The sequence below is a fragment of the Arachis duranensis genome, chromosome 5 (assembly GCF_000817695.3).
Source record: "Arachis duranensis cultivar V14167 chromosome 5, aradu.V14167.gnm2.J7QH, whole genome shotgun sequence".
NCBI classification, from domain to species: domain Eukaryota; kingdom Viridiplantae; phylum Streptophyta; class Magnoliopsida; order Fabales; family Fabaceae; genus Arachis; species Arachis duranensis.
Window position 1 is genome coordinate 74960901 of NC_029776.3, and position 8780 is coordinate 74969680.

At 38.9% G+C, this 8780-nt stretch overlaps 1 non-coding gene across 1 annotated transcript; it reads right to left on the reverse strand.

Moving 5' to 3' along the window:
• Window positions 1-536: 536 nt before the first annotated feature.
• LOC127747964 (small nucleolar RNA R71) lies at window positions 537-640 on the reverse strand. The gene has a single exon (XR_008009909.1). It is a non-coding gene; the product is annotated as a small nucleolar RNA R71 (small nucleolar RNA).
• Between the last annotated feature and the right edge of the window lie 8140 nt (window positions 641-8780).

Consider the following 8780-nt stretch of genomic DNA (forward strand, 5'->3'; position numbering starts at 1 on the left):
CTCATATGAGCAGGAACAAAGAAAAAGGCATTCTTGTTGAAGCTGACCCTGAACCTGAAAGGACTCTGAAGAGGAAACTAAAGAAGCTAAAATACAACAATCCAGAGACAACCTTACTGAGATTTTTGAACAAGAAAAGGATATGGCAGCTGAACCTAACAACAATAATGCAAGAAGGATGCTTGGTGATTATACTACACCTACTTCCAAATTTGATGAAAGAAGCATCTCATCCCTGCCATTGGAGCAAATAATTTTGAGCTGAAGCCTCAATTAATTGCTCTAATGTAACAGAACTGCAAGTTTTATGGACTTTCATCAGAAGATCCCTACCAGTTTTTAACTGAGTTCTTGTAAATCTATGAGACTGTTAAGACTAATGGAGTAGATCCTGAGGTCTACAGGCTCATGCTTTTCCCTTTTGCTGTAAGAGACAGATCTAGAACATGGTTGGATTCACAACCTAAGGATAGCCTGGACTCTTGGGATAAGCTAGTCACGGCCTGGTTAAGTTCTTTCCTCCTCAAAAGCTGAGCAAGCTTAGAGTGGATGTTCATACCTTCAAGCAAAAAGATGGTGAATCCCTCTATGAAGCTTGGGAAAGATACAAGCAGATGACCAAAAAGTGTCCTTCTGACATGTTTTCACAATGGACTATGATAGATATATTCTATTATGGTCTGTCTAAGTTCTCTAAGATGTCACTGGACCATTCTGCAGGTGGATCTATTCACCTAAAGAAAATGCTTACAGAAGCTCAGGAACTTATTGAAATGGTTGCAAATAACCAATTCATGTACACTTCTGAGAGGAATTCCGTGAATAATGGGATGCCTCAGAGGAAGGGAGTTCTTGAAATTGATGCACTGAATGCCATATTGGCTCAGAACAAAATGTTGACTCAGCAAGTCAACATGATTTCTCAAAGTCTGAATGGATGGCAAAATGCATCCAACAGTACTAAGGAGGCATCTTCTGAAGAAGAGGCCTATGATCCTAAAAACCCTGCAATGGCAGAGGTTAATTACATGGAGGATGCCTTTGGCAACACCTATAACCCCTCATGGAGAAATCATCCAAATTTCTCATGGAAGGATAAACAAAAGCCTCAACAAGGCTTTAATAATGGTGGAAGAAACAGGTTTAGAAATAGCAAGCCTTTTCCATCATCTTCTCAGCAACAGACAGAGAATTCTGAGCAGAGCACCTCTAACTTAGCAAACATAGTCTCTGATCTATCTAAGGCCCCTTTAAGTTTCATGAGTGAAACAAGGTCTTCCATCAGAAATTTGGAGGCACAAGTGGGCCAGCTGAGTAAGAAAGTCACTGAAACTCCTCCTAGTACTCTCCCAAGCAATACAGAAGAGAATCCAAAAAGAGAGTGCAAGGCCATTGATATAATCAATATGGCCGGATGCACAAGGGAGGGGAAGGATGTAAATCTCAGTGAGGAAGACCTCCTGGGACGTCTACTAAACAAAAAGGAGTTCCAAACTGAGGAACCTAAGGAATCTGAGGCTCACCTAGAGACCATAGAGATTCCATTGAACCTCCTTTTACCATTCATGAGCTTTGAGAACTATTCTTCCTCTGAAGAGGATGAAGATGTAACTGAAGAACAAGTTGGTCAATATCTAAGAGCCATCATGAAGCTAAATGCCAAGTTATTTGGTAATGAGAGGAAGCATGATCAGCTTCTCTCAATACAGAGTTAAACAAAGCCCCCACAATCAAACTCAAAGTTTGGTGTTGGGAGGCCACAGCCAAACTCTAAGTTTGGCGTTAAAACCCCACATCCAAACTTTAAGTTTGGTGTTGGGAGTCTACAACATTGACCTGATCACCTGTGTGGCTCCATGAGAGCCCACTGTCAAGCTAATGACATTAAAGAAGTGCTTATTGGGAGGCAACCCAATTTTTATTTATCTAATTTTATTTTTTATTTTATTGTTCTTTTATGTTTTATTAGGTTCATGATCATGTGGAGTCACAAAACAAATACTAAAATTAAAAACAGAATAAAAAACAGCAGAAGAAAAAGCACACCCTGGAGGAAGAGCTTACTGGCGTTTAAACGCCAGTAAGGAGCATTTGGCTGGCGTTCAACGCCAGAACAGAGCATGGATCTGCCGTTGAACGCCATAAATATGCAGCAATCTGGCGTTCAATCGCCAGGATTGCACCCTGGGGAAAGCTGGCGTTAAACACCAGAAACAAGCTACATCTGGGCATTTAATGCCAGAAACAAGCACAGGGCTGGCGTTTAATGCCATAAACAAGCATCAATCTGGTGTTAAACGTCAGGATTGCATGCAGAGGGCATTTTACATGCCTAAATGGTGCAGGGATGACTAATCCTTGACACCTTAGAATTTGTGGACCCCACAGGATTACCTCAGGATCTGTGGACCCCACAGAATCCCCATCTACCTTCTCCTTCTCTCTCACACCTCAATCACTCTTCCCCATCACCTATACACCACTCACATCGGTCCTCTTTTCCCCACCGAATCTCGCCCATATGGCCGAAACATACCCATCTTTCCCTCTCCTCTATATCTTCTTCTTATTCTATTCCTTCTCCTTTTGCTCGAGGGCGAGCAACATTCTAAGGCCAGAGAAACCTCTAGAAAGAGGAAAGAGAAGACAAAAGCTTCCATCTCAAGGGTCCATAGCTTTTGTAATAGAGCATTTGACTGCACATCAAGAGAGCCCACTCATGGACCTCATCAAGAAATCCCTGAGATGCCTCAAAGGATAAATTGTCCTCCACACATCTATTGGGAGCAACTAAGGATAGGAGCACCAAAATCACTAGGGATCATGCAACAAAAGCAAGGAAGAGACATAGAGGAGCTCAAAAAGCACCATTGGTCCTTCAAGAAGGCGCCACCCTCAATAAGGTGGACTCATTCCTTAACTTCCTTGTTCTTAATTCTCTGTTTTTCGATTTTATGCTATATGTTTGTCTATGTTTGTGTCTTTATTAGATGATCATTAGTGTCTAGTAACTATGTCTTAAGGCTATGAATAATTCCATGAATCATTCACCTTTCTTAAATGAAAAATGTTTTTAATACAAAAGAACAAGAAGTACATGAGTTTCGAAATTATCCTTGAATTTAGTTTAATTATATTGATGTGGTGACAATACTTTTTGTTTACTGAATGAATGCTTGAACAGTGCATATTTTTGATCTTGTTGTTTATGAATGTTAAAATTGTTGGCTCTTGAAAGAATGAAGAAAAAGAGAAATGTTATTGATTATCTAAAAAATCATAAAATTGATTCTTGAAGCAAGAAAAAGCAGTGAAGAACACAGGCTTGCGAAAAAAAATTTGGCAAAAAAAAATTAGAAAGAAAAAGAAAAAGCAAGCAAAAAAAGTCAATAGCCCTTAAAACCAAAAGGCAAGGGTAAAAAGGATCCAAGGCTTTGAGCATCAATGTGTGGCATGCAGGTCCAAGTGAAAAGCTTGAGACTGAGTGGTTAAAGTCGTGATCCAAAGAAAAAAGAGTGTGCTTAAAAGTTTTGGACACCTCTAACTGAGACTCTAGCAAAGCTGAGTCTCAATCTGAAAAGGTTCACCCAGTCATGTGTCTGTGGAATTTATGTATCCGGTGGTAATAATGGAAAACAAAGTGCTTAGGGCCACGGCCAAGACTCCTAAAGTAGCTGTGTTCAAGAATCAAAAAACTTAACTAGGAGAATCAATAACACTATCTGAACTCTGAGTTCCTATAGATGCCAATCATTCTAAACCTCAAAGGAAAAAGTGAGATGCCAAAACTGTTCAGAAGCAAAAAAGCTAGAAGTCCCGCTCATCTAATTAGAACTAATATTCATTGATATTTTGGGATTTATAGTATATTCTGTTCTTTTTATCCTATTTGATTTTCAGTTGCTTGGGGACAAGCAACAATTTAAGTTTGGTTTTGTGATTAGCGGATAATTTATACTCTTGTTGGCATTGTTTTTAGGTAGTTTTTAGTAGGATCTAGCTACTTTTAGGGATATTTTCATTGGTTTTTATGCTAAATTCACATTTCTGAACTTTACTATGAGTTTGTATGTTTTTCTGTGATTTCAGGTATTTTCTGGCTGAAATTGAGGGACCTGAGCAAAACTCTGATAAGAAGGCTGACAAAGGAATGTTGATGATGTTGGATTCTGACCTCCCTGCACTCAAAATGGAATTTCTGGAGCTACAGAACTCCAATGGCGAGCTCTTAACGGATTTGGAAAGTAGACATTCAGAGCTTTCCAGCAATATATAATAGTTCATACTTTATTCGAGATTAGAGAACGCAAACAGGCGCTCAACGTCAGTTCCATGCTGCATTCTGGAGCCAAACGCTAGAAACACATCATGAACCAGAGTTGAACACCAAAAACACGTTACAACTTGGCGTTCAACTCCAGAAGAAGCCTCTGCACATGTAAAGCTCAAGCTCAGCCCAAGCACACACCAAGTGGGCCCCGAAAGTGGATTTCTGCATCAATTACTTACTTCTGTAAACCCTACTAGCTAGTTTAGTATAAATAGAACTTTTTACTAGTGTATTAGTCGTCTTTTGACCACATCTTGGGTCCTTCTCCCTATTTTTCGAATTCATATTACATTTTGGGGGCTGGCCATTTGGCCATGCTTGGACCACCATCACTTATCTATTTTCAACGGTGGAGTTTCTACACACCATAGATTAAGGGTGTGGAGCTCTACTGTAACTCAAGTTTTAATGCAATTACTACTATTTTCTATTCAATTCAATTTATTCCTATTCTAAGACACCATTCGTACTTCAACCTGATGGATGTGATGATCCGTGACACTCATCATCATCCATCTTTATGAACGCGTGCCTGACAACCACTTCCGTTCTACAAGCGAGAGCTAGAGTGTGTATCTCCTGGATTCCTGATGCACGACGCATGGTTACCCCTCGACTGACAACCGAGCCTTCCATTCCGTGAGATCAGAGTCTTCGTGGTATAAGCTAGAAATGATGGCAGCATTCATGTGAATTTGAAAAGTCTAAACCTTGTTTGTGGTATTCCGAGTAGGATTCTGGGATTGAATGACTGTGACGAGCTTCAAACACACGATTGTTGGGCGTGATGACAAATGCAAAAGAATCAATGGATTCTATTCCGACATGATCGAGAACCGATAGATGATTAGCCGTGCCATGACAGAGCATTTGGACCTTTTTCACTGAGAGGATGGGATGTAGCCATTGACAACAGTGATGCCCTACATACAGCTTGCCATGGAAAGGAATAAGAAGGATTGGAAGAAAGCAGTAGGAAAGCAGAGATTCAACAGGAACAAGCATCTCTATGCACTTATCTGAAATTCTCACCAATGATCTACATAAGTTTTTCAATCTTTATTTTCTGTTAATTTATTATTATTATTCGAAAACTCTATTACCATTTATTATCCGCCTGACTGAGATTTACATGATGACCATAGCTTGCTTCATACCAACAATCTCTGTGGGATCGACCCTTACTCACGTAAGGTTTATTACTTGGACGACCCAGTACACTTACTGGTTAGTGATGCGAAGTTGTGAAAGAAAGTGCTGAGTTATTAAATGCGCATACCAAGTAGAATGATATAGCTAGAGATCATAATTTCGTGCACCATAACTCTTCTAAAGTCAAGAACTTCTGTGACCTACACAAACTATTTTAAGATTAAAGTAAAATTCAAGTATAGTTTCGATTAAAATTGTAGAAGATTTTTCTTGCACAAAGGATTTCTCAGTAGGGTTTTGATTATAAGCTATTTTAAAATTTAGAGAAAAAGTTGATCAAATCCACACATGCAAACAAAATAAAAACCGAACTCCTAAAATAGATCAAGAGCATTTCCAAAACCCTAACTCGATTGGCTAAAATTATAAACTAAATCGAAATTGAACTCTGTAAGTAACTTCAGTGTTCAGTGTTTAGATTTAGAGTGAGTGAGATTAACAGATTTTCAAACTGAATTAAGTTTAGATCATGAATCCTTTAAGATTTGGTTCTCTCATGAAAATTCCAATCTTAAAAGAAGTACATAAAGATCACAAAGAAGTACATCCAAGAGCTATAAATTTAGAAAATGGATTCATTCAAATTCATGAACTCAAGATGGAAGGACATCGCTTTCTGATCAATGCTAAGACAGCACACACTTCAGGATTGCCCATCGATTGTATGTTAAATTAGTCCAAAACTCTGTTTCAATTCCATGCTAAAGTTTTGCAAAAAATATCCTAAAAAAGAACTAAAGTACTATATCTAATTCTAGATAAAGTATTAGTAAGGAATGGAAGTATTAACCTCAACAAAACACATTAACTTTTTGGTTCAAATATACAACATATAATTTCAAGCCTAACTACAACACTATCTCATATCTCCTACCCAACTTTTCAAGAAAACAAGACAAAACATGATGATTTCACTTGTTTTATGCCCAAAATTGAAAAACAAAATGCAAAATCAACAAACCCTAACAAAGCAAGATGCAAAATCATAAAGCAAAATGCAAAATAAAAAAGAAAACTCTAACATAGTAAGAAGCAAAAATTACAAAAGATTGTAGAACTTAAAAAATCAGAACAACAAACACTCAAAAAATCGCAGAATCAGAAAATTCATACACACCATTGTCTCGGTTCATCGTCACTACCATCTTAGTTCTCCATCGCGGTGAGTTGAGATGAATCAGTTACAAACGTAGAGTGGGGGAAGAGGCATACCAACAGTCTCGTTGTTGCTTAGGGTTTTGGTTTGAATTATCTCCTCCACTGCTTGATACACAAAATCGCAAGAAAAGACAATAGACGAACGAACCTAGGGCTTATGAGCAAATGAAGAGAGGCTTTCAGTTGAGCGCAGCGTCTTCCTGATGTGAGCAAACAGCAAAGCGAAGCAACAGTGTGGTGAAGATGAGTGACGGTATGGTGAGTGGTGACGCCGTGAGTGCTGTGGTGATGGTAGACCTTTCTCTGATTTGGAGTGATGAGTGGCGCGAAGAGGAAGGGAAAAGTTAACAAGGGTGATAAGTGTTACGTTTCATTCGTGATTTGGCTAAGTATCTTAGCGATGGTGAGGGTTTTTGATCTTCTCTGATAGGATTTTCTTCGTGCTTTGGAGGGTTTTCTTCTCCGAAAGGGTGATGACGAGCTTTGGAGGGAATGGGTCGAAATTTCACTAAGTTAAGAGGGAAAAAATGTCAGCTGAGTGTGCGTGCTTACGGGAAAAAGTTAAGAGGGAAAATATTCACCAAGGGTCAAGTTTTTGGCTCTAGATACATTTGGCATCACTTTTAAAACGCACTCAAAACTTAACAAATTGGCTACCCTCTAAAAACATCTTTGATGATGGAAAAGTGATTCCACACAAACTGACCGGCAAGTGTACCGGGTCGCATTAAGTAGTAATAACTCACAAGAGTGAGGTCGATCCCACAGGGATTGATGGATTGAGCAATTTTAGTTAGGTGATTAATTTAGTTAAGCAAATATTTGATGATTTGAGTGAATTTTGATTAACAGAAGCTAACTTGCAAGTAAACTAAAGTGCAGAATGTAAATTGGCAGAAAACTAAAGTGCAGAAGAAGTAAATTTGCAAAAACTTAAAGTGCAAGAAAGTAAAAGAGCTGAAACTTAAATTGCAAGAAATGTAAATGACTGAAACTTAAAGTGCAAGAAATGTAAATTGATGAACCTAAATTGCTGGGAAATATAAAATGCTTGAAGAATTAAAGGGATTTGGGTACTGGGATTCAGAATTGAACTAGAAAGTGTAAATTGAAGTAAAGAAGAGAACTATGAGATGAAGAGAATTGCAGAAGAACTAAAACAGAATTTAAAAATTTGCAGAAGAAGTAAAATCAAAGAGACAATTGAGATCAGACTTTTAATTCATAAAATCAGAAAACAGAAAAGAAATGGAACTCCAAGATAAAGAACTTTAGAGAATTCTTCAATCAGAGTTCTAAAACCCAAAATCAGAAAATAGAAGTTGCAGAAGAAGGAAAGTGAAAACAGAAAACGAGCTCAGATCCGATCTCAATTCTAGAAGTCTAAAAAGGAAAATTTAAAAGAGAAAACTAAAAATGAGCTAAAGGTCCTTCTCAAATCAAATTTGCTCCTATTTATACACTTTCTATTCTAGTCACTAAGCACTTGGAATGGGCTTTTGGGCGAGTGAAGAATTGGATCCAAGATGGAACTTGACTTAATTGGATCAGGGTGCATTTTGTGAAGCTCCAGTGGAGCGCTCCATTGGGGTATTGAACGTTGCGTTCACTTTCTTTTGGTGAGCCTTTGGCACGCATTGGGCAGCTCCAGTGTGGCACTCCGTGACTAAAAATGAATGCTCCGTTCATTCTTCTAGGCGTGCCAATTTGGTGGGCATGCTGCCTCCACTAGCGTTCACTATTCTGAACGCCACGCTCCATCTTTGAGCGTTACGTTCCTTTGTTTCCTTAGGCGTGCCTTGCTTTCCTTGGCCAAGAGCACGAAAAAGCTCACAAAAGTGAACGTGGAATTCGCTTTAGTGAACATGGCTCTTGTTGCACCTTGGTGCTTCAAATGTTGCCTTGCCTAGCATTCATTCCTTCGAACACCACGCTCCCTTGGTTGAGCACTCCCTTGTAGCGTTCCCTTGGTTGAGCGCTCGCCTTGATTCCTTGCCTTGTCTCACGCAAAAGTTCACAAAATTGAACGCTATGTTCACTTCAATGAACGCTAGCTGTTTCTTGTGTTGCGGCTTGGTGT